General features: G+C 44.3%; 1 long non-coding RNA gene across 3 annotated transcripts; it reads left to right on the forward strand.

Moving 5' to 3' along the window:
• Positions 1-20,283: 20,283 nt before the first annotated feature.
• On the forward strand, positions 20,284-25,520 carry LOC106695379. 3 transcript variants are annotated; one of them, XR_001346473.2, is made up of 5 exons: positions 20,284-20,465; positions 21,511-21,591; positions 22,681-22,834; positions 23,432-23,615; positions 23,891-25,446. It is a non-coding gene; the product is annotated as an uncharacterized LOC106695379 (long non-coding RNA). The 3 variants fall into 3 exon arrangements; XR_002827401.1 differs by lacking the exon at positions 22,681-22,834 and having other exon boundaries at positions 23,891-25,520; XR_002827402.1 differs by lacking the exons at positions 21,511-21,591; positions 22,681-22,834 and having other exon boundaries at positions 23,891-25,518.
• The last annotated feature ends 222 nt before the right edge of the window (positions 25,521-25,742 follow it).

The raw sequence follows: 25,742 nt of genomic DNA on the forward strand, positions 1-25,742 counted from the left end.
GGCTCCGTACCCTGTCACACACAGAGCAGGGCCCATCGGGGGTTGAGGAGCTCCCCCCTGTCACTCACAGAGTAGGGCCGATAGGGGAGTTGGGGCACCGACCCCTGTCACACACAGAGCAGGGCAGATCAGGGGGTTGGGGCGCTGCCCCCTGTCATGCACAGAGCAGGGCCCATCAGGGGGGCTGGGGCTCCGTATTGTGTCACACACAGAGCAGGGCCGATCAGGGGGTTGAGGAACTCCCCCCTGTCATGCACAGAGCAGGGCCCATCAGGGTGTTGAGGAGCTCCCCCCTGTCACTCACAGAGTAGGGCCGAGAGGGGAGTTGGGGCACTGCCCCCTGTCACACACAGAGCAGGGCCGATCAGGGGGTTGGGGCACTGCCACTGTCACACTCAGGGCAGGGCCGATGGGGAGGTTATGGCTCTACCCCGTCACACACAGAGCAGGGCCCGTGGGGGGAGTTGGGGCGCCGCACCCTTACACACACAGAGCAGGGCCTATCAGGGGGTTTGGGCGCTGCACCCTGTCACACACAGAGCCACAGGGCGATCAGGGGGTTGGGGAGCTCCCCCCTATAAGGCACAGAGCAGGGCCGATCAGGGGGTTGGGGCACCTTCCCCTGTCACAAACAGAGCAGGGAAGATAAGGAGGTTGTGGCCCCACCCCCTGTCACACACAGAGTCCCAGGGGCGATCAGGGGGTTTGGGCGCTGCCCCCTGTCACGCTGATCCCAGTGCCAGGAGGCCTCCCAGCTCCGCTGATCCCGGTGCCGGGAGGCATATTACCCTTTTACTATATTGAATAGAGGCCTGGTGCACGGGATGGGGCTGGCTGGTTTGCCCTGAAGGGTGTCCTGGATCAGGGAGGGGGTCCCCAGTGGGGTGCCTGGCCAGTCTGGCAGAGGGGCTGAGGGCCGTTTTCAGGCTGGCGGGTGACTGAAGCTCCCAACCGCTCCTTTTTTTCTTTTCTTTTTTTTTATTCTGGGCCAGCTTTAGGTCTGAGTCCTCGGCTGCTGAAAGCAGGTTTCTGGCCTTTGTTTACCTTCTGTATTTGATACAATGTTTTGGTCCGGCTGGCTGAAGCCCGGCTGACTAAAGCAGGTTTCTGGGGTTTTGTTTAGCTTCTATATTTGCAACATAGTTGCTTAGAGTTGCAGCCGAGAGGCCGGCAAGTCAGGCGGGGAACGTTGGAGTCCGCAGTCACTGGAGCAAGCAACCCTCCCTGTTCGTTTCAGTGCATGGCTGCCGGCTGCCATCTTGGCTGGCAGTTAATTTGCATATCGCCCTGATTAGCCAATGGGAAGGGTAGCGGATGTAAGGCTAATTACCATGTTTCTCTTTTATTAGATAGGATTTCTTGTTCTTTATCTCCCCTAGCGTATTGTTAGCTATCAGTATATACATTTGTAAATAAACATTACTTTTTCATCCTAAACAACATGGCTTCCATCCTAGTTTGGGGGGTTAGTGGATAAACCTGAGTGACAGCAACAGCTCTGGAAGCAGTACCTTCTACCTTCAGGTAAAGTTTCAAATGGCAAAAGGGAGGAGTAGGGTGGTAGAATCACAGGGCACCTAGTTTTCAATCTTTCCCTCACCTCTGCACAGGTTGCATGAAATTCACATGCTTGACACATTTCCACGGGTGTATTCAGATTTCAGGTTAAAGCATAAAAGGTGGGCTTCGGGTTACATATAGTGGAGCAGCAATAACTCTAACTCTCACTCAGAAAGCACATCAGATTGCCACAAAAGCACATTATTGTTGAGATAACTTTGAATCCATTCTAATTTATTTTTTTAAAATTATTCTAGAACTTAGAGTTGAATTCTTGCTCCCTTTACCACAGACCAATTGTTACTGACTAGTTTGCTACACTATTTCAGTACTCCTGGTGCCTAATTTTTCATCTACAACATGGTATTTTAATACCTCCTGGGTGTTGTCCTTCAGTTTCCATCCTTCCCTTCTTCTCTGTTTTGTTTTGTTATAAACTGTGCATTTGTTTTCCCAGAACAAAGAATATATATCCCATCCTCTGGTCATATAACTAAGTTCTGACCAAGTGGGTGTAAGGGAAAGTGGAATATGCAACTTCCAAGAAGTGTTCTTAAAGGCAGGGGCACATCCATTGTTGTACCACCAGTCTTCCTGGTGACTAAATGTAAACATAGTTGGAACTAGGCATCTGCCTTGGACCATCAGGAGGAAATGATATATTGGAAGTGATAGCAGAGCCAAAAGATAGACAGAACCTAGATCAGTTATGAGAAGAGATCTGTTTTCTAGTATCGATAGCTTACCCTGAAGACTGTTTATCTGGGGGATGTGGTAGAGATAAAATTTTATCTATTTCAACTAATCCTGAGTTTTCTGTCACCACCAAATCCAATCCTGATGGATTTACTTAACCTTTCAACATTGCTATAAGGATTAAAAGAGATCATGAATATAAAAAGCTTAGCAGTTTGTCTGGCATGAAGGAAGAAGTCATGAAACCGTTAGGCTATTGGAACTTAGTTCTGAGAACTTTGAAAGGGGTGAAAAAACCAGAGAACTAGTTTCCAGTTTGGACAAATTGACTAATTTTACTTCTTTGAAGTTAGCAGTGATCAGAATGATTTTGATTGCTTCTAAATTTTATGAACTTTTAGATAAAATTTTTTTGAAACTTGGTTTCCTCATATAAAAATGAGAATATTTAAACTTTCTTCATGGGCTTTACAAACAAAATAGTGCTATAGACTAGATATATCTAAGTGCTAAATAAATGGCTATAGCTATTACCCAGGTGTGATGGTTAATTTTATGTGTGAACTTGGCTGGGCCATGGTGCCAAGATATTTGATCAAACATTATTCTAAACTAGAGGCCTGGTGCACAAAAATTTGCGCACTCGGGTGTGTGTGTGTGTGGGGGGGGTCCCTCAGCCCGGCCTGCGCCCATTTACAGTCCAGGACCCCTTGGGGGATGTCTACCTGTCGACTTAGGCCCACTCCCTGGGGGATCAGGCCTAAGCTTGCAGTAATACATCCTTCTGGCAGCCAAGGAGGCCTCGGGGGATGTCCGACTAAAGGCTTAGGCCCCCAAGGGATCGGCCTAAACTGTTAGTTGGACATTCTTAGTGCTGCCACAGAGGTGGGAGAGGCTCCTGCCACCACCTCTGCGCTGGTCAGCCATGAGCCAGCTTCTGGCTGAGTGGCACTCCCCATGTGGAAATGCACTGACCACCAGGGGGCAGCTCCTGCATTGATCGTCTGCCCCCTGGTGGCCAGTGTGCATCATAGCAACTGGCCATTCTGCCGTTCAGTCTATTTGCATATTAGCCTTGTATTATTACTACTAGCAGCCCAGTGCACAAAAATTTGTGCACTTGGGGGTAGGGTGAGTAGTGGGGCCAGACCCCTCAGCCTGACCTGCACCCTCTGTCATGTTCCGGGACCCCGGCCACTCCTGGCCTAGGCACAGGCCTACAGGCTTGGGCGGCCTGGCTCCCGAGGCTTCATTTTATCAAGAGAACAAAGTCGGTGTTAGTTACAGCCCTCAAAGAACCCAGTACACTGCATCTGTGCATACAACTGTCTCATTCATGTGCCTGCTTCGCCCTACTGAATTACTAACATCTTGAGGACATAGCTCTGTCTTATCCTGCTTCAACTTCAGTGCCTGCCCTGGTGCCAGGGACCTGAGAGGGTTTGCTGAGTGAGTGAGTGAGTGAGTGAGTGAATAATGAGTGAGTGAATGAATGAGCGAGTAAGTGAATGAGCAAACAGCTACAGGGCTGGAACTTCTGCTGCGTTGCCATAACAACGCGGCAGAAGTTCCCGCCTCACTCCCGGCTGCCTGAAGCGCCCTGCTTCCAGCAGCCCTGAGCCCCTCTCCTGGCTGCATACTGAATTTCTAACATCTTGAGGACATACCTCCATCTTATACATACCTCCATCTTATCCTGCTTCAACTTCAGTGCCTGGCCTGGTGTGAGTGAATAATGAGTGAGTGAATGAGTGAATGAATGAGGAAGTAAGTGAATGAGCAAGCAGCTACCGGCGGGGATAGTTCGCACTCTGCTATGAGTTTCCGCCCTTCTCCCAGCGGCCCCACTCCCCTCTCTGGGTGCATAGTTCGCGCAGGGCAAAGGCGGGGCGGCCGGGGTGTGCGTTTTGGCAGATGGGTGCATTAGCACCTGTCAGGCGGGGATACCCCTCCCCCAGGGCCCTTTGTGGGCGTGGCCAGTAGCAGATCAGTGCATTAGCACCTGTCAGCTGGGGACCCCCCATGGCCGTTTGTGGGTGTGGCCATTGGCAGATCGGTGCATTAGCACCCGCCAGCCTCAGATCCCCTTGGGATGGACGTTTGTGGGTATGGCTGGTGGCAGATCAGTGCTTTAGCACCGGTCAGCCGGGGATCCCCGTGGGAGGGGTGTTTGTGGGCATGGCTGGTGGCCGATCACTGCGGTCCCACTGGCAGCCCTGGGTCTGCTTTCATACTGGCGGCCTGCAGACCGGGGTGCAAATAGCAGGCCCAGATGGCAGCAGGGCAGGTGGGATGGTGCTGTCCCGCCATGCCTGCAGTATGAAAATTAGCGGCCATCTTTGTTGGTGGTTAACCGCCATCTTAGTTGGCAGTTAATTTGCATATCGTCCTGATTAGTCAATGGGAAGGGTAGCAAAGTTACAGTTAATTACCATGTTTCTCTTTTATTAGTGTAGATATAGGATGTCCCTATTTCTCCCCTTTTGCCCCCTCTCTGGCCATCACCATACTGTTGTCTGTGTCCATGGGTTGTGCATGTATTTTCTTGGCTAATCCCTTCTTTAAATTCACTTCTTTGAATTTTTATTTTCAGACTAGTGGCCCAGTGCATGAAATTCGTGCATGGGGGAGGGTGTGTTCCTCAGCCTGGCCTGCACCCTCTCCAATTTAGGACCCCTCGAAAAATGTCCTGCCAGTTTACAGGGATTGGGCCTAAACCAGCAGTCGGGCATCCTTCTTGTAATCTGGGACTGCTGGCTCCTAACTGCTCACCTGCCTGCCTGCCTGCCTGATTGCCTCTAACCACTCTGCCTGCCAGCCTGTTTGCCCCCAACTGCCCTCCCCCCTGCTGCCAGCCTGCTTGCCCCCAAATGCCCCCCCTGCCAGCTTGATCAACCCAAACTGCCCCCCTGCTGGCCTGCTCGCCCCTACCTTCCATCCCCACTGGCCTGCTCATCCCCAACTGTCCCCCTGCTGGCCTGCTCACTCCAAACTGTCTCCCCCTGCCCCCGCTGTCCTGATCACCTCCAACTGACCCCCACTGATGGCCTGCTTTCCCCTAACTGCACCCCCCTGCTGGTCTGCTTACCCCAACGGCCCCACCCCCCACCAGCCTGATCACACACAACTGCCCTCCCCTCTTGGCCTGTAACCACCTCTACCTCGGCCCCACCACCATGGCTTTCTCCAGAAGAACATCTGGAAGGTCTCCCAGTCTAATTAGCATATTACTCTTTTATTAGTATAGATATATTTGTCTGTAAATATGGTTATGATTGCAGATATGAGTAGGACCAGGTAAAATTTTATAGCATGGGCCTTTTATTACAGATGGTTTGCTATGTATGCATTTTTTCTAAAGAAGTAAAAATTACTTTAAAAAATGTTTCAGGAAGACTTCGAGAAATTTACAGTATCTGCTTTTCTTCCAAGAAAGTTGTCACTTTTATGCCAGAGTGAGAATTATTTGTATGCTTTGTATGTCAGCATTGGCCACCGTGACTGGGGGGCACTTACCTTGACTTGAGGGTAATTATCTTGCTCACTGGCTGGGAGGGAGGGTGTGTGGCAGAGGAGATAAATACTCTGTTCTGGATTATTCATAGATTGCTGACTTTCTGGATTGATTGTGCAAGCCCCTCCTTTTATTGCTGTCCACCTTCTGTTGACAGACATCTACCCTGGGAGAGAAATGAGATGAAACTCTCTTTCTTTTCATTGTAAAAAGCATTTGAATTCCTAAGGTGTGATAAGGCCACCCAGCCATCCACAGTCAAGGTACACATTTTCATGGAGGATGTTCCCACTCTTGAATAAATTAAAACAATTTTTTGCTTTTAATTTAAACTTTCTTCTATAACTGTTTTCTTGTTATTTAAAAGCTAGTTTTTTTTGAAACTGCTTCCAAAGCTTTTCAAGCTGTATATGACCTTGGAATGAATTTATAAATAAGAATTGAGCCGGGCCAGTGTGACTCAGTGGTTTAGCATCGACCTATGAACCAGGAAGTCACAGTTTGATTCCAGGTCAGGCCACATGCCCAGGTTTTGGCCTGATCTGTGTAGGAGGCAGCCGATCAATGATTCTCTCTCATCATTGATGTTTCTATCTCTCTCCCTCTCCCTTCCTCTCTGAATCAGTAAGAATATATTTGAGAGAGAGAGAGAGAGAGAGAGAGAGAGAGAATATGTTTGTAAATAAGAAAACATGTATTTGATGGTCTTAGAAAGTCTTATTTTCTTTCATTAAAATTTGTGCAGTATAGGGAACTCCATAGATTCTCTCAATTTGAAGAAAGTTAGAGGGAAAGGTACTAATTCAGAGTTCCTTGGGAAAATGTATCACTTATATATTTTTTTATGTTTCTGTTTTAAATCAAAAACAAATATTTTCTATTCAGAAAATATATTTGGATCTAAATATCTTCTATAATTTTAACCCTAAAATATCAATTTAAATATTTTAAAAATGGTTGGGATGTTTGTTTTTTTAAATAAGTTAGGTTACTGGAGTTCTACATGTTACTGGATCACCTGGGGTAATTTTCTGATTGGAAAATTAAGAATTATAGTCAGAGGGATGGACATTAGAATTTTAAAAGAACATATTCAACTTACTTTAGAAGCCGAACCTCTCTTATCATGTGACTTGTTTTGTATGTCTGTTAAACTATATTATCACATAAGCATTGCTGCTATTGGGACAAACAGTGACAGTTGATTCAGGTCATTTGAATGTCCACTGTCTGTTTTAATTTGTATGTTCATTTGACTCTGTCATATGCTCAAACTTCAGTGGAAGTCATGAGAACTTATTATTTTTGCCTGCTCCCTCCTTTACTTTGGAAATATTCTTTTTTACCCAGAGGGACCTTAACTTTGATGTAAGGGATTGTTTCCGTTGCCAACTGTTTTCTTCCTTGCCAAGTAAGAGAGTTGTGAACTCTTCAGTGATGGTTCCCCAGGATATTTGCAGATGTGGTTGGGAAAAGTCATTTCATCCCCAACCGTTGCATGTCAGGTGCTGGGCTGCCCGGGTGCCACCTGCCTGCGCCCAGGCTCTCCAGCCCTCCAACCGCCATGGTGATCACCGGGCCGCAGAGTTTTATTTGTTTCAGAGGAGTATAAATTATTTAAGAATTAAAGCTATGTGCACACGGCCAAAAAAAAACAAAAAACAGCTCCACCAGTCCCACCTGTCCCACCCGTCAGGGCAGTTTTGGGTGAAAGGGCCGGCAGGGGAGGGCAGTTGTGCCAATTGGGCTGGCAGAGGAGAGCAGTTGGGAGCGAACTGGCCAGCAGGGGTGCAGTTAGGTGTCAATCAGGCCGGCAGGGTAGTAATTACGGGGCGATCAGTCTGGCAGGCAGGCCAGTGGTTAGGAGCCACCAGTTCCACATTGTGAGAAGGATGTCTGACTGCTGGACATCCCCCGAAGGGGTGCCAAATTGGAGAGGGTGCAGGCCAGGCTGAGGGACAACCCCGGCCCCCATGCATGAATTTGGTGCACCGTGCCATGAGTTCAATATAACTTGAGTGGGCCTCATTCAGTCGGTTGAAGGCCTAAACAGAACAAAGACTGATCTCCCCAGAGAAAGAGGAGATTCTACCAGCAGGAAGCCTTTGCACTTGAACTGCAACTATTCCTGGAATCTCCAGCACGCCAGTCTACCCCATCAGACTTTGGACTCACCAAGCTCCATAATTGTGTGAGCCAATTACTTAAAAGAAATCTCTCAGGATATAGTATATCCTACTGAAAAACCTTAACTAATGCATATGATGTCCTCAAGGTTCATCCATGCTCTAGTATGGGTCAGAATTTCCTTCAATTTTAATGCTCTTGCAGATACATTTTCATTCATTCATTCATCCATTGATGGACACTTGGATTGCGTCCACCTTTCAGCTATTGTGAATAATATGTCTAAAAGCAGGGAGATATAAAAATCTGCTCAAGTCTCTACTTTCATATCTTTTGAGTATATTCCCAGAAGTGGGATTGCTGGATCATATGGTAATTCTATTCTCAATTTTTTGAGGAACTGCCATGCTGTTTTCCATAGTGGATGCACCATTTTACATTTCCACCAGTAGACACAAGAGCTCCAATTTCTCCACCTCCTTGCTAACCCTTGTTTTTCTCCCTCTCCTTCCAACACTCCCTCCCTCCTTTCCTCCCTTCTTTCCTTCCTTCCTTCCTTCTTTCCTTCCTTCCTTCCTTCCTTCCTTCCTTCCTTCCTTCCTTCCTTCCTTCCTTCCTTCCTTATTTCTCTCTTTCTTTCTTTCTTTCTTTCTTTCTTTCTTTCTTTCTTTCTTTCTTTCTTTCTTCTTTCTTCTTTCTCTCTCTCTTTCTTTCTTTCTTTCCTTTCTTTCTTTCTTTCTTTCTTTCTTCTTTCTTCTTTCTCTCTCTTTCCATTCCCCTGATGATTAGTGATGTTGAGTACCTTTTAATGGGCTTGCTGGCATTTTATATCTCCTCTGGAGAATTATCTATTCAACTACTTTGCCCATTTTTTAACTTGGTTATCTGATTTTGTTGTTGTTTTTGAGTTGTACAAGTTCTTTATATATTCTAGGTAGTAGGTTTTTTAAAAATATATATATTTTATTGATTTTTTATGGAGAGGAAGGGAGAGGGATAGAGAGTTAGAAACATTGATGAGAAACATTGATCAGCTGCCTCCTGCACACCTACTACTGGGGATGTGCCTGCAACCAATGTACATGCCCTTGACTGGAATTGAACCTGGGACCTTTCAGTCCGCAGGCCGATGCTCAATCCACTGAGACAAACTGGTTAGGGCTAGGTAGTAGCTTTTTCTTGAATATATGATTTGCAATTATTTTCACCTATTCCATATGCTGTCTTTTCACTCTGTTGATTGTGTCTTTTGATGCGCAGAAGTTTTAATTTTGTTTTAGTTCAAGTTACCAATTTTTATTTTTTCAGCCTTTGTGTTTGTTATATCCAAGAATTATTGCCATCCAATATCTCGAAGTTTCCCCCCATTTTCTTCTAAGACTTTTATAGTTCATAGTTATGTTTAAATCCATTTAAGTTATGTTTTATAAATGGTGTAAGGTCCACCTTCATACTTATGCGTGGGGATATCCCTCCCCTCTATTTTTTTTTAACTATTCACTCCTTCAGAAATTCTATCACTTACCATAGATTTAGTTCTTTTACCCAGAGGTGATCAAATCCATTCATCTTGTCTGCCTCTTTCCTGAATTCTAGTCCCCCATTTTCAAAAACCATGGAATACCTCTTGGAGTCAATGAAAGTGGGGCAGCCTGGAAATTCAGTTTGATTAATTATTGACTATTACATGAGAAAAGAGAATATGTCCCATGCCCACTACAGTGTGGCTTAATGAGCAAAAGTAGTGTAATTAGATGTACACTGGAGAGTTATCAAAGAAACTGAGGTTCAGAGAGACAAGTATTATTAGGGTACACGTTGTACTGTTCCAGGGAGAGGCACATGGGTCTGGGGGATGGGAACAACTGGTCTCTAGAAAGGTGTTTTCTCTTACAGGACAGGCAGATTTCATGGGACTTTCTCGGGCCTAGGTAATATGTCTCACTCAAATCCCTATGTTTTCCTGGTTTTGAGTCTATGAACACCAAGCAATTCCAATTTACATCCACTTCCCAAAGAGAAAATTAGCTTATGCTCACTGGAAAGGGCTCCTTTATAAATACACATCCCTTAGCAAATATAAATTTAGTGATTATGTATCTGTCGTGAACCTGATACTTTCTGAGTTGCTAAGATAATTCAGTTTCTGGACTGATGCTCAGTTAATGACGTTTCCTATAGCTGGTCATGTGGTTTAGATACCGTGACCTTTCCTCCCTAGACATAACATCTAGGCCTCAGTTTTATTTCAATTCCAGGGCCAGAAAAGCAGCAAAACAAGGGGGGCAAGCCAGGACCAGCTAACTAATGACCCCCTTCCCTGGCATTGACCCATCAGTGGAGACCATGACCCTGAAAGGATATGCCTGGAAAAGCAGATGAATATTCTATTGAGATCCTTCTCTAAGAACTCCCATAAACTCCCAGCCTTTAAAACCCTCAAGACAAGGACCCAGCTCGCAGGGAGTGTGCCGGTGCCTTTCCCTTCACTCTTCATTCCCCACAGGTGTGCAACCCCTAAACTCTAAGGGCCTCCAGGAGACTTGCAACCAGGGGAGCAATGGGCAGCGGCATCTCATCCTGGGCCAACCCCTGAATCTGTCTCCAACGCCCCTTTACTCTGAGCCAAAGTAGCCCTGCCTCAGCTAATTTCTTTCCTATAACATTTCCAGAGGCCAAAGCAGACCGCCTAGGTCTCTCCTGTTGCTGCTTTATCCTAAGCCCTTCCTGTTTCACTATCCCCACCATTAATAAACATACTCTTGAAATACCTGGACTTGTGTTGTGAAATCTTTCCTGCAGCAAGTCAAGAACAAACATACAACTGGCCTGCCTGAGGCAGACTGCTGTGGGCCCTGTCTCTGTCCACTAACTCACTCCAATTGATATGAGTAATAGTTAACCTTTTTTAGCTTTTATAATGCAGCATGCAAGGTGCTAAGCCCTTTATGTTACCAAGAGGTTTTCAATGATCCCACAAAAATCCCATAGGATAGGTCCTTCCCTCCCGCCCCCAAGCTCTAAGAGAAAATTTATTTCGAAAGTCGCAGAGGTAGAAGAAATGAGCAATAGAAAAATGGGCTCCAGAAACAAGTTATGGAGGCAAAAGAAAAGGGCACTTTGAACTTAGGAGAAAGAGAGAGGCAAGGAGGACCAGCCTGGGGGGAAGAAGAGAGAGGAGGGAAGTGGGAGGGGAAAAGTACAGGTGTGCTCCCAGGAGGGAGATCTCCAGGATAGGTCCTGTCATTATCTCCATTTTATAACTAAGAAAACTGAGGCTCAGAGGGTTTAAACAACATTCCAAGGCCACCCAACTAGTTACTAGTAGAGGAGGGATCTGAATCCAAGCAGTGTGACTCTTACTGGCACAAATACTTAAAATTAGCAAGAAGTAATGAGAACAGGAAAAGAAACAATGCTGGCCAACGAAGAATTTAAATGACACACAATATTTAACTCTGTGATTACTAGAAAAAAGGCAAAGAGGAATACATAACAGGTGTAAATAGCTCTCACTGTTAAGTTATAGAAAGCATATTTGTACATTATGTGGACCAGGGGTCCTCAAACTACAGCCCGCGGGCCACATGAAAATACAAATATTGTATTCCTGTTTTGTTTTGTTACTTAAAAATAAGATATGTGCAGTGTACATAGGAATTTGTTCATAGTTGTCTTTTTTTAACTATAGTCTGGCCCTCCAACGGTCTGAGGGACAGTGAACTGGCTCCCTGTTTAAAAAGTTTAAGGACCCCTGATGTGGACAAAAAGGGGCCACATCTAAACCTGACAAGCTCAGGGGAGGCCTTACAAACTCAGAGACCTGAAGTAACCACATAGGATGGTCTGAAATTAAAGCTCTAAGCAAAAGCAGTTCTTGACAGGCTAGAATCTTCCCTGACAAAAGAATCTTTCGCTTAATTGAACCTGTCTATTGCCTATTTTTTTCCTGAGCCCATTTCTTCTATAGCCACACTGGCTGGGCTAACGGGACTTCTTTAAGGAGAAGAGAAAAGATAAAAAATATGAATAAGAAAATATAGGGAAGCCCTGGCTGGTATGACTCAGTTGGTTAGAGCAATGTCCCATATACACCAAAAGATCATGGATTTGATTCCCAGTCAGGGCACATACTAGTACCTAGGTTATGAGTTCAATTCCAGGTCTGTTCAGGAGGCAACCAATTGATGTTTCTCTCTCTCCTTTTCGCTCTAAAACAAAGAAAAATAAACACTCCAAAAACAAAACAACCAAAACATGTCCTCAGGTGAGGATAAAATAAAAATTAAAAAAAAAAGAAAATACAGGAAAGACAAAGCTGATTGAGGCAAACAGTAAAAGCAGTGGATCAACCAACTATACAGCTAGTACAAAGGTTAAAAGGTACATAGGAAGATCATGTATAATTACAACAATAAATTAAGAGGCACACAAGAACTAAAAGTAATGATAAAAACATAAATGTAGAGAGGATGAGTAAAAATTGTAGTGATTCTAGAATGTGTTTGAATTTAAGTGACTATCAACTTAAAAGGGACTACTATAAACATAGCTTGGGACAACTAAAATAATCCAACCCCAGGAAACCAAGATGGCGGCAAAGGTAAACACCGGAAATTGCTGCCTCCCACAACAAATTCAAAAATACAACTAAAAGACAAGACGGACATCATCCAGAACCACAGGAAGGCTGGCTGAGTGGAAATTCTACAACTAGAAGGAAAGAGAAAAGCACATTGAGACTCAGAGGAGGTACAGAAGTACAGGGGAACAGAGCCGCACGGGGCAAGGGCTGGCAACTGAGGAAGCGGCTGTCTTTTCGAATCAGGAGGGACTCACAATCCCCCAACTGCTCTGAACTCCAGTTCCGGGTGAGACTCTGGTGACATAGATTCATATGGGGAGAAACTGGACTGTCTGGCAGTGGGCAGAACTTGGAACTCGAGGGCGGCTTTCTCTCAGAGGTCCTTGTAGCGATTACTGGGACACTGAGACACGGGGCCCCTTAGGGCAGGACTGAGGATCAGCCATAGCTGCTTGCTCCACCCTGTTGATTCCCTGAGACCCTGCCCCACCCAAGCTTTGGCAGAGACTTTTGCATATGAATGCCCTGGCCCTTTGCAATCTTAAAATTACCTAACAAACTGCAGCTAGGCCAGACAGACCCAGAACTTCTAAGAGAAGGCCCAAGGCCCCACAGCAGCTTGCATTGCTTCAAAGCTGGGCCTCATTTGGGCACCTCCAAACACCAAACAAGGAAGGGGAATCAGCAGATCTCCTCATAGCTCCTCTTGGGTAGCCTCAGGCAGAGGCTAAATTAGCACCTCCTTAGATCCAAGAGCCAGTGTACCCAGGGGTCAGAGTGGGACCATCCAATTACAACTCCTCAGATCCATAAGGGACACACTCAGGGGGCAGACTCAGTGAGCACCAAAGCTCCAATGAAGCAAGTCTTGCCTCATAAGGGTGTCTTCAGCACAGAAGTTCTCCCACCGTAGACACAGCTGAATCTCACAGCCAAGTGGCCTGGAGGTCAATTCCTCTCAGTGATACCTACAACAATCAAGGCTTAACTACAACAAGACTGTGCACAAAGCCCACAAAGGGGTGCACCAAGAGTGTCCACCTCACATAATTGGGGAGGCTGACCCACTGGGCCCTATAGGACACCTAGCACACAAACCACTCTACCAACACAGGGAAGCATAAAAAATGTGGAGACAAAGAAACAGGTCACAAATGACAGAAATGGAGGAAAGCAAACTACTGGATATAGAGTTCAAAACCACACTTTTAAGGTTTTTCAAGAACTTTCTAGAAACCGCCGATAAATTTAGTAAGACCCTCAAAAAGATTGATAAGACCACCGATAAATGTAGTGAGACCCTGAAGAAATCTAGTGAGACCCTCGAGGTTATGAAAAAGGACCAACTAGAAATTAAGCATACACTGACTGAAATAAAGAATATTATACAGACTCCCAACAGCAGACTAGAGGATCGTAAGAATCAAGTCAAAGATTTGAAATATGAAGAAGCAAAAAACACTCAACCGGAAAAGCAAAATGAAAAAAGAATCCAAAAATACGAAGATAGTGTAAGGAGCCTCTGGGACAGCTTCAAGCACACCAACATCCGAATTATAGGGGTGCCAGAAGAAGAGAGAGAGCAAGATATTGAAAACCTATTTGAAGAAATAATGACAGAAAACTTCCCCTACCTGGTGAAAGAAATAGACTTACAAGTCCAGGAAGCGCAGAGAACCCCAAACAAAAGGAATCCAAAGAGGACCACACCAAGACACATCATCATTAAAATGTCAAGAGTAAAAGACAAAGAGAGAATCCTAAAAGCAGCAAGAGAAAGTTACCTAGAAGGGAATACCCATATGACTGTCAGCTTATTTCTCAACAGAAACTTTGCAGGCCAGAAGGGAGTGGCAAGAAATATTCAAAGTGATTAATGCCCAGAACCTACAACCAAGATTAATTTATCCAGCAAAGCTATCATTCAGAATTGAAAGTCAGATAAAGAGCTTCACAGATAAGAAAAAGCTAAAGGAGTTCATCACCACCAAACCAGTATTATATGAAATGCTGAAAGGTATCCTTTAAGAAGAGGAAGAAGAAGAAAAAGGTAAAGATACAAATTATGAACAACAAATACACATCTATCAACAAGTGAATCTAAAAATCAAGTCAATAAATAATCTGATGAACAGAATAAACTGGTGAATATAATAGAATCAGGGGCATAGAAAGGGAGTGGACTGACTATTCTTGGGAGGGAAAGGGGTGTGGGGGATGCGGGAAGAGACTGGACAAAAATCGTACACCTATGGATGAGGACAGTGGGGGGGGCGTTGAGGGCAGAGGTGGGGGGAACTGGGTGGAGGGGAGCTATGGGGGAAAAAAGGAGGAAAAAAGGAGGAACATCTGTAATAATCTGAACAATAAAGATTTAATTAAAATAAAATAATCCAACCCAAAGCAACAACAACAACAAAAAAAACATAGCTTGGTATAGCACAGTGGTCGACAAGCTCATTAGTCATCAGAGCCAAATATCAACAGTACAACCATTGAAATTTCTTTGGAGAGCCACATTTTTTAAACTTAAACTATACAGGTAGGTACATTGTTATTAACTTAATTAGGGTACTCCTAAACTGGCCTTTGCTAAAAACGTCCTCAATCTGGTTGAGGTACATTTGCTGAGGTCGACCCCTTCTAACTCTCCCATCCACACTCGTCTTGTATACTTGTTTCGTCTATCTTTTGTCACCCGTGTGCGATTTGCAGAGGGGACTAGCACTAACCACTGCACAATGAGACTGCTGACTGACTGGCTCACTCAACTCCTGCATGAATCGCGCGCCTCCCCAGCGCTGCTTATCCCGCGGCCCGCCAGTGCCTAGTCTCCCATAGCCTGACAGACTGACACCCCTCACTTCTAATGCCACTTATTCAAAATAGACTTGCCAGGCTGAAAACCAACTTCTGCCCATAGGCCACAAAGTTTCTATCGCACTGTACATGTGCACCCTCACGTGGTATTTTGTGGAAGAGCCACACTCAAGGGGCCAAAGAGCCGCATGTGGCTCGCGATCCGCGGTTTGACGACCACTGGGATAGCACATACTAACCACAAACCAAAAATTGACAAGAGATATAAAAAAAATAAAGAAATCTAAGTATGACACTATTGAAAGTCAACAACATGCAAGAGAGAAAGCAAGGGAATAAAAACAAACTGGGAAGAACAACAAACACAAGTAGAAACCAATGAATAAAATGGCAATAACTACGTACCTATCAATAAATACTCTAAATCTAAATGGACTAAATGCTCCAATCAAAGAGATAGGGTGGCTGGATGGATAAAAAAGACCCATAGTATGTGGTCTATAGGAGACCCACTTTAGATTGAAAGAAACACACAGACTAAAGCTAAAGGGGTGGGGGAAAAAGCTATTTCATAAAAGTGGAAAATAAATGAAATAAAAATATGGTAGCGATACTTATGTCAGACAAAATAGACTTTAAACCAAGGGTTGTAACAAGTGACTAAGGCACTTCATAATGATAAAGGGATCAATCCAACAAGAGGACAAAATTCTTCTAACTGTCTATACCCAATGTGGGAGTTCCTGAATACATAAAGCAAATATTAACAGACATTAAGAAAGATATTGACAGTAATACAGTAATAGGAGGGGACTTTAACACCCCATTGACATCAATGGATAGATCAATCAGTCAGAAAATCAAAAAGGAAACAGTGGCTTTATTTTATTTTTTTCAACATAGACATTCATTCATGTTGCCTATAACATCTTTGTCAGGATTTTGTTACCAGAATTATGATAGACTTATTAAATGAGCTTGGAGCCCTTCCCGATTTGGCTCAGTGGATAGAGTGTCAGCCCATGGACTGAAGGGTCCCGGGTTCGATTCTGGTCACAGACACATACCTTGATTGCAGCCTCCTCCCCGGCCTGGGCCCTGGTCAGGGCTCATACAGGAGGCAACCAATCGATGTGTTTCTCTCACATCTATGTTCCTCTCTGTCTTTCCCTCTCTCTTCCACTATTCCTAAAAATCAATGGCAAAATATCCTCGGGTGAGGATTAACAAAAAACAAAAAGCCCTAGCTGGTTTGGCTCAGTGGATAGAGCGTTGGCCTGTGGACTGACGGGTACTATGGTCGATTCTGGTCAAGGGGCACATGCCCAGGTTGCAGGCTCAATCCTCAGTAGAGGGCATGCAGGAGGCAGCCAATCAATGACTCTCTTTCATCATTGATGTATCTATTTCCCTCTCCCTTCCTCTCTGAACCACATAAACAAAAACGATATATAAAAATCACATGATCATATCAATAGATGCAAAAAAATCATTTGAGAAAATCCAACATCCATTTGTGATTAAAAAAAATCTCAGCAAAATGGGTATATTGGGAACATATGTCAATGTAATAAAGGCCATATATGACAAACCCACAGCTAACATCATACTCAATGGTGAAGAGCTAAAAGCTTTTTGTTTTCTTTGTAAAATTTTTAAATATCTAAAAAAATTAAAAAATATATTTTTATTGATTTTAGAGTGAAAGGGAGAGGGAAAGAGAGATAGAAACATCAATGTTGAGAATCATTGATCGCTGCCTCCTGCACACCCCACACTGGGGATCAAGGCCGCAACCCAGGCATGTGCCTTGGCTGGAATTGAACCCAGGACCCTTCAGTCCTCGGGCTGACACTCTATCCACTGAACCAAACTGACTACGGCTAAAAGCTTTTTCTTTAAGATCATGAACAAGAGAAGGATGTCCACTTTCACCACTTTTATGCAACACAACCTTGGAAGTCCTAGCCACAGCAATCACACAAGAAAATGAAATAGAAGGCGTCCAAATTGGAAAGGAAGAAGTAAAACTGTCATTATCTGCAAGTGACTTAATACTATATATAGAAAACTCTAGGGAATATACTAAAAAACTATTAGAACTAATAAATGAATTCAGTGAAGTTGCAAGATACAAAAAAAGAAAAAGAAAAAAGAAATGCAGGAATGTGTTGCAATTTTATACAGCAAGTAGAGGCCCAGTGCATGAAATTCATGCACGGGTAGGGTCCCTAGGCCTGGCCAGCGATCAGGGCCCATCAGGTTTCTCATCTCCCTGCCTTCCTGAATCCTCCTTCCCTCACTGCCTGCTCACTGCCACTATTTGGGTCCCTGTCTCCTGCTTTCTCTTGCTCCCTCAGTGCCCTGACACAGGTTGCCTGCCATGTTCTGTGCCACCCCCTGGTGGTCAGTGCATGTCATAGTGAGTGACTGAACTCCTGGTCTCCTGGTTGAATTCCTGAGGGGACACTTTGCATATTAGTCTTTTATAAATAGATAGATAGATAACAAACTATCAGAAAGAGAAATTAAGAAGAGAATTCCATTTACAATTGCATAAAAAATAAAAATAAGATACCTACAAATAAATTTAACCAAGGATGTAAAAGACCTGCACTCAGAAAACTATGTAAGACATTGAAGAAGTGCACTGAAGAAGATACAAGGAAATGGAAGGGTATAGCACGCTCACAAATAGGAAGAATTAACATCATTAAAATGCCCATACTACCCAAAGCATTCTACAGATTCAATGCAATCCCTATCAAAATACCGTTGACATTCTTCACAAAATTAGAACAAGTACGCCTAAAATTTAAATGGAATCACAAAAGATCCTTTGGAGCCAAAACAATCCTGAAAGAAAAACAAAAATGAGGTATTAAGTTACCTGATATCAAACTATACTACAAAGCTACAGTAATCAAAACAGCATGCTATGGCATAAAAGGTCACATAGATCAATGCAACATAATAGAGAGCACAGAAATAAACCGACACCTCAGTTAATCTAACACAGTGGAGTCAAGAATATTCAATGTGGTGAAGACAGTCTCTTCGATAAATGTTGTTGGGAAAACTGGACAGATGCATGCAAAAGAATGAAGCTGGATTACTTTCTAATAACATATCCAACCATAAACTAAAAATGGATTAAAGACTTAAATGTAAGACCTGAAACCATAAACCACCTAGAAGAAAACATAGGCAGTAAACACTTTGACATTGCTCTTAATGATTTTGTGTGTGTAGGGGGCGGGGGGTATCTCCTCAGGGAAGGGAAAAGTTTTTGCACAGAAAAGAAAACAATCAACAAAAAAAGGCAACTCACTGAACAAGAGAACATATTTGCCAATGATACATCAACACCAAAAAAACCCAAACAACCGAATTTAAAAATGTGCAATGGACCTGATTAGACACTTATCCAAAGAGGACATACATATGGCTATTAGACATATGAAAAGATGCTCAACATCATGAACCATCTGGGAAAGCAAATTAAATTAAATTAAAACCACAATGATATATCTCCTCACCCCTGTCAGAATGGCTATCATCATTAAATCAAAAGACAAATGTTGGCAATGATGTAGAAAAGGGAATCCTTGTGCACTGTTGGTGAGATTGTAAATTGGTGCAGCCACTGTAGAAAACAGTACTGAGGGTCCTCAAAAAATTTAAAATAGAACTACTTTATGACCAAAAAATCAACTTATGGATATTTATCTAAAGGAATCCAAGACACTAATTTGAAAAGATGTATGCAGCCCTATGTTCATTGCACCATTATTACAAGAACCAAGAGATTGGAGCAGCCTAAGTGAACATCCATAGATTGATAAAGAATGAAAAAAGAAGATGTGGTACATATATAATGGAATATTACTCAATCATAAAAAGGAATGAAATCTTGCCACTTGCAACAACAGGGATAGGCCGAGAGGGTATTATTCTAAGTGAAATAAGACAAACAACAAAGGATTTCATTAATATGGGGAATTTACATAACAAATGAACAAGCAAAACAGAAACAAAATCACATAGAGAACAAATCATTGGTTGCCAGATGAAACGCGGTTTAGGGAAAAGGTGAAGAAATTAAGTACAAATTGCTAGTTATAGCCCTATGTGGTTTGGCTCAGTGGATAGAGCATCCACTTTTGGACTCAGAGTCCCAGCTTCGATTCCCAGTCAGGGCACATGCCTGGGTGCGGGTGATCCCCAGTAGTGGGTGTGCAGGAGACAGCCAATCAATGATTCTCATCATTGATGTTTTTGTCTCTCTCTCCCTCCCCCTTCCTCTCTGAAATCTATAAAAATATATATTTAAAAAATTGCCACTTATAAAAACAGTCAAGAGGAAGTAAAGTAGAGCATATGGGAAAGTCAATAACATTATAATAGGTAAGTATGGTGTCAGATGGGTACTAGATTTAATTGTGTGATCACTAGGTAAGTTACATAAATGTCCAGTCAGTATTGTTGTACTCCTGAAACTAATATCATATTACATGACAACTGAAATAGGAAAAAAGAGACGTCCAAGTTCCAGTACAGCCCAGTTGAGGCGAGTACTGTCCATTCAGAGGTAGAAATAACACGTTCACATATTAAGGCCTGGCAAGAGGGAGGATCAGAATACTGGTTTCTCAATTCTCTGCTAGCCTTTTTGCCTGCAGTGTTTGGTAAATATGAGCCCATTTCTTCAAGCCAATCATCTGTGGAGATTAGAACATCTGCGCCAATAGGCGGGGGATCAAACATCCTGCACCGGGCAGGACTGCAAGGGAGGTCGCAGGTTGGCATTAAGCCCAAAGACTGTGTGTGGTCAGAAAGGCTGGCCCAGGGTCCATCACCTGCAGCTTCCCTACTGCCAGGAAACAGTCCCGCCCTGAGCCAGCCGCGCAAGCGCAGGGGTGCAAAAAAGACCACGCCCACGTCCCCAAGTGAGCACGCGCAGTGGCGCGGGGCGTGGCAGCGCTGCACGCTCCTCTGGGGATGGAGTGGAGCCGGCCTTTTAAGCTCCGCGACCTTATCTCTGATACCTCAGCCGCCTGGCCTGAAGCGAAGCTGTCTTGTCGGGGAAGAGAGTGGTCACGGTGTCGCGTGGTAACAAAGCTTAGGACAGGAGAACCTCCATGAGAAAGGACGTCCTCCGGTGTAAGTGCTAACCAGTGGCTGTTTGCGGAGGGGCGGGGGGCGTCGGGAGCGGGAAAAACCTTTGCGGCATGGAGGGGCGGAGCTAACGTGTGATTGATAGGCGAGAAACCTGTGCAAGGGCGAATGGGAGGTGAGTGAGGGCGGGATCTGCAGTTGAACTGGAGCGGTGCTTTGGAGTAATAATAACTAACACGCACCAGGGACTTCAGTAACCCATCTGTGCTAACCGCTTTTTATAAGTTACTTATTTAGTGGTCACTGCAGCCTATGGAAATGCAGTTTTATCTGTCTCTCCTTTATGCGCGGGGAAACTGAGGGTTAGGGCTATTAACTTAGGCAAGAATACAGCTGGGGTCCCAAATTTAGAAGCCTGACCTCAGAGCCCATACTGTTAATGGCTCTGCCCTTCAGAAAAGCAAGGTGGAGTGGGGTCCAGTCAAGAAGGTTCGGTTGAATGGAATTGACCAGATTGTTGGAGGATGTGCAATGAAAAGTGGAAAAAACACCAAGTAGCAGGTTTTTCCTACAGGATGTGAGCTCTGAGGATGGAGGTGGGAGGCCTGGCCATGTCCCCTGCTGTGGGAGCATTGCAGCCCCGCTGGTGTTGTGCCTGGATTAACTGTAGGTGCAGAAAAGGTTTTCTTTTGTGGCTGTGTTGTCTCCCAGGTGTGTGAAGTTAAAGCATTTTAGGGGCTTAAAATGGGGATTGTGCTTTTAAATTGTTTCTGTCTTCTCTGGCTGCCATAACAAAACGCCATACATTGGGTGGCTTAAACAACAGAGTATTTTGTTTGTTTGTTTTTGTTGTATTTTAATTCTCACCTGAGGATATTTCCCCATTGATTTCTAGAGAGAGTGGAAAGTAAGTAGGAGAGGGGGGAGAGAGAAACATCGTGGGAGAGAAACATAGATTGGTTGCCTCCCGCCCCTACCAGGACCGGGGAACTTGCACCCCAGGTACCCTTGACCAGGACCCTTGGATCTGCAAGCTGATGCTCTAACCAGGGCCAGAGTTCTTTTCTTTTCTTTTTCTTTTTCCTTACAGATCTAGAAATTGGGAAGTCGAAGATTAAGGTTCCAGCCTAGTCTGTTCCCTGTCCAGGACCCTTTTCCTGTCTTGCAGAAGGTCGGTCCCTTTTTTACTAGTACTTGTCCTCACATGGCTGGTAAGGAGAGAGCTCTCTCTTACTCCTAGAAGGCCACCAATCTTAATAAGGATTAGGACCCACTGTTATACCTTAATTTAATCTTAATTACCCTTTTCATTTTATGTTAATTGCCTCCTAAAAGCCCTCCCTCCAAATAAAATAGAGTCTCATGTTGGGGCTTAGGGCTTTAACACATGAATTTGAGGGACGGTGGGACACAGTGCAGTCTGTAGCAATAGTTTATACCCAAGTAAATAGCAAGTGATACTTGAAGACTGAAGAAAATGAACACTTTCAAAACTCACACTTTCACATAACGTCTTATTACCTCATTTAATGAGCATGAGGTTTGTGCCTTAGCACTGGTGGGGAATTCTAGGGAGAACTTGTGTGGAAGGTCATGGTTGTCCTTCAGGCAGCCAATCTGAAGAGGTCAGAAAAAGCTACACCAAGCATTCTTAAAGCACACATAGTGTATCTACTATTTGTGGATTTGTAGATCCTTCTTTAACTCTGACTTAGCTTGTGCTGTTTCTGGAAAAATGAGATCCATAATTACCATCCATGGGGAGTGAAATAATAATTACTTTTTCTTTTCTTTTAATCCTCCCCCAAGGATATTTTTCCATTGATTTTTAGAGAAAGTGGAAGAGAGAGGGAAAGACAGAGAAATATCGATGTCAGAGAAACATATCGATGGGTTGCCTCCTGCACATGCCCCAACCAGTGCCTGGGCCGGGGAAGAGCCTGCAACTGAGGTATGTGCCCTTGACTGGAATCAAACCTGGGACCCTTTGGTCCACACGCTGGCGCTCTATCCACTGAGCCAAACCAGCTAGGGCAATAATTACTTTTTTTCTGTATTGTTTCCTGTTGTTATTCCTAAGTCTGGTAAACAAGTCTATTTTCACCTTACCCTGGTGAGAGAAGAATGAGGAAATACAAAGCTTAGGAGCTTGAAGGTCTGGCAGATGTGCGTTCAAATCTTGGATTCAGGCAATTGCTATGTGACTATCGGCATGTCGCTTAACCTTTTGTTTTAAAAACAAATTTTTTATTGATTTCAGAGAGGAAGGGAAAGGGAGAGAAAATCATTGATCGCTGCCTTCTGCACACCTCCTACTGTGGATGGAACCTGCAACCCAGACATGTGCCCTGATCGTGATTTGAATCGTGACTCCTAGTGTCATAGATCAATACCCAACCACTGAGCCACACCAAGTGGGCAAGTCATTTAATCTTTCTGTCAGTTTCTTCATCTATAAAATAGAGCTAGTAATAATACTGACCACATGGTTGTTGTGAGGTTATATGAAAACAGTTTGTAACGACTAAAGAACTGGCCTTGCACTAGATATTTCAGTTATGGGACATCCTCCACTGACACCTCTGAAGAGGTTTCTATAACAGAAACCTCCACCTACAGCCCCCATGTGAAGCTTGCTGTATATTCATCAAATTTTTATTGAATCCCCGCTACTTGTCACAGCACCTGGCATGCTGAGTGCTAGGGGCAGGGAAGAACAAGACAGACAAAGTTCTTTCTTTTATGCAGCTTATACTGTAGTGGAGAGGACTAAATGAATTGAGTTGAGTGCTAAGAACTATGAAGAAACTAAATGGAGGGTAATGACAGCAAAGAGTGACTTTCTGTAGAGCGGCCTGCGTGTGTGCATGCACACGTATTTGGAGGGAGGGTGATTGACCACTGTAGGGGGTGTCTGTAAAATAAGGTTATGTACATTAACCTGTGCCATGTCAGAAAAACTGTAATTGTACTTGTAATTCTCTGCCTGTGTGTCATGATTCTATTGACAGGTCTCCCATCAGGATAAAGCAGCATTTGTCATGCACATACCGCCCTGTGCAGAAGTGAGGGAAGACTGCTGCAGAAGTGAATACAGGCAACATCTTTGATCCCAGGACACAGGTCTTTGAGAGGAAATCTCCAAGCCTCTCAAGGAGGCATTAGAAGGCTATCCAGGCAGCAAAAGTACCTCAGGTGAAATGCAGGGAGTTTCTGTATAAGGGCTTTTGCATTCTGCATTCTTCTAGAGCCCTTTGTGATAAATGTCGCTGGGTGGATTGCATGATTTGGTGTGGCTTCATGGGGATATGCACATGTTGGAGAGAACATGATCTCTTCTTGCCAAATAATGTAGAGCCTAAGGAGAAAATCCGTAATCAGTATTGAGACTGCTCTTAAGAACTGTTCTAGATTTCAAGCCGGTTCTTCCTGGCTCATCAGAGAACTACCAGATATTTTTCTCCCCTTAGGATCATGGCTGATAAAAACCAGGAGATCGGTGGCATCCATTTCCCTTTTCCCTTCACACCCTATTCCATCCAGATAGACTTCATGGCAGTGCTGTACCAGGTGTTGGAGGATGGCAAGATTGGGATATTTGAGAGTCCAATTGGCACTGTAAGTATGAACAGTTGCCCCAAGAGGGCTCTTGGGAGACCTTGATTACAACTAGTCAGAGGTTTATTTGCCTCTGCAGAGATTTTCATGGTTTGGAGTTGGGCAAAGTAGTTTTCTCAGTTTACCTTTCTGAGTAATGCTCACTTCCCTCTATTAAATTGTTAAACACAACCCCGGGTTCTAAGGAAAATTCGGCTACAGGCAAAGGAGAATTTGAATGGCAGTGGTTCTCCTTTAGGGAGCAACATAGAAATTTATTGCCCTGCCAGGTTGGGCTCAGTTGGTTGAGCATTGTCCCATGTACCAGGAGGTTACTGGTTTGATTCCCGGTCAGGGCACATGCCTGGTTTGTGGGTTGAACCCCAGTAGGGGCATGCAGAAGATAGCTGATCAATGTTTCTTTCTCATCAATGTTTCTCTCTCTCCCTCTCCATTCCTCTCTCTAAAGTAAATGAAAACATTTTTTTAAAAAAAGCCAAATTTATCAAATTTGGCGCGATGGGCTGGTGCTTTTAATTCTTTTGTCTTTCTTAAAAAATGTACTTTTCTCATAGTACATTTTGAAATTATAAGCTATGTGCTCTTGTTTCTTGGTTTGTGGATTTTAGTGATTGGTACCTTCCTCTTGTGATGGATAACATGTAGCTTTCTTACTATCCCTTTTCCCTGCCACTCCTGATGTAATTAGCTGTTTTTAGTCTCTGCTAAGGCATTATACTATGATTGTTTTTTCATGGAATAATGTTATTTTTCTAGAGTTAATAATTGCCTTTTAAAAGCTTGTTTAGTTTTTAATATGCTTATGCTAATTCCACACACATCATCCAGTAGTCTCTCAATATGATACAGATTTTCACATTGTCCAAAACTACAGTTGGCCCTTGTTTGTGGGTCCTGCACCCATGTGTTCAACCAACTCCAGATCAAAAATATTGGGGGGAAAAAGCTACCTTGTTGCTGACATGTACTATGTAGTTAGACCTATGACAGTTGCTGAACATGTAGAGACTTTTTTCTTATTATTATTCCCTAAACAATATAGTATAGCAATTATTTATATAACATTTACATTATATTATCATAAGTAATCTAGACATGATTTAAAGTATATGGGAGGATGTGCATAGGTTACGTGCAAAAACTAAGTCATTTATCTACACTAATAAAAGAGAAAGATGCTAATTGACCGTACCTTCACTATACCCACCAGCCAGAGTTACTATGCAGATTAACCCAACAAAGATGGCGGTTATATTTGCATATCCAGGTGGGGCGGACAGCGTCAGACGCTGCCAGTCGGTCCGGGCCCCAGAATGGGACCCGGGACACAGGCCGGGCAGCGCCAGAAGCCACCTGCGGGGTTCGGGCCCCAGATCGAGGATGGGGGAGATGGGCAGGCAGCGCCAGACGCAGCCTGTGGGGTCTGGGCCCCGGATTGGGGATGTGGGGGAGGCGGGGCGGGCAGCACCAGAGACCACCCCTGTGGTCCGGGCCCCAGATCGGGACCTGGGAAGGTGGGTGGGAAGCGCCAGAAGCCACCCACAGGGTCCGGGTCCCAGACCGGGGAAAGGGGGGATTGTGCAGGCAGCACCAGATGCCACCCGGGGAGGCAGGGCGGGTAGCGCCAGACACCGCCTGCGGGGTTCAGGCCCCAGGTCGGGGACGGACGAGACGGGGCAGGCAGCGCCAGACGCCACCACGGGG

This window comes from Myotis lucifugus, unplaced genomic scaffold (assembly GCF_000147115.1).
Source record: "Myotis lucifugus unplaced genomic scaffold, Myoluc2.0 scaffold_1180, whole genome shotgun sequence".
In the NCBI taxonomy this organism is placed as follows: domain Eukaryota; kingdom Metazoa; phylum Chordata; class Mammalia; order Chiroptera; family Vespertilionidae; genus Myotis; species Myotis lucifugus.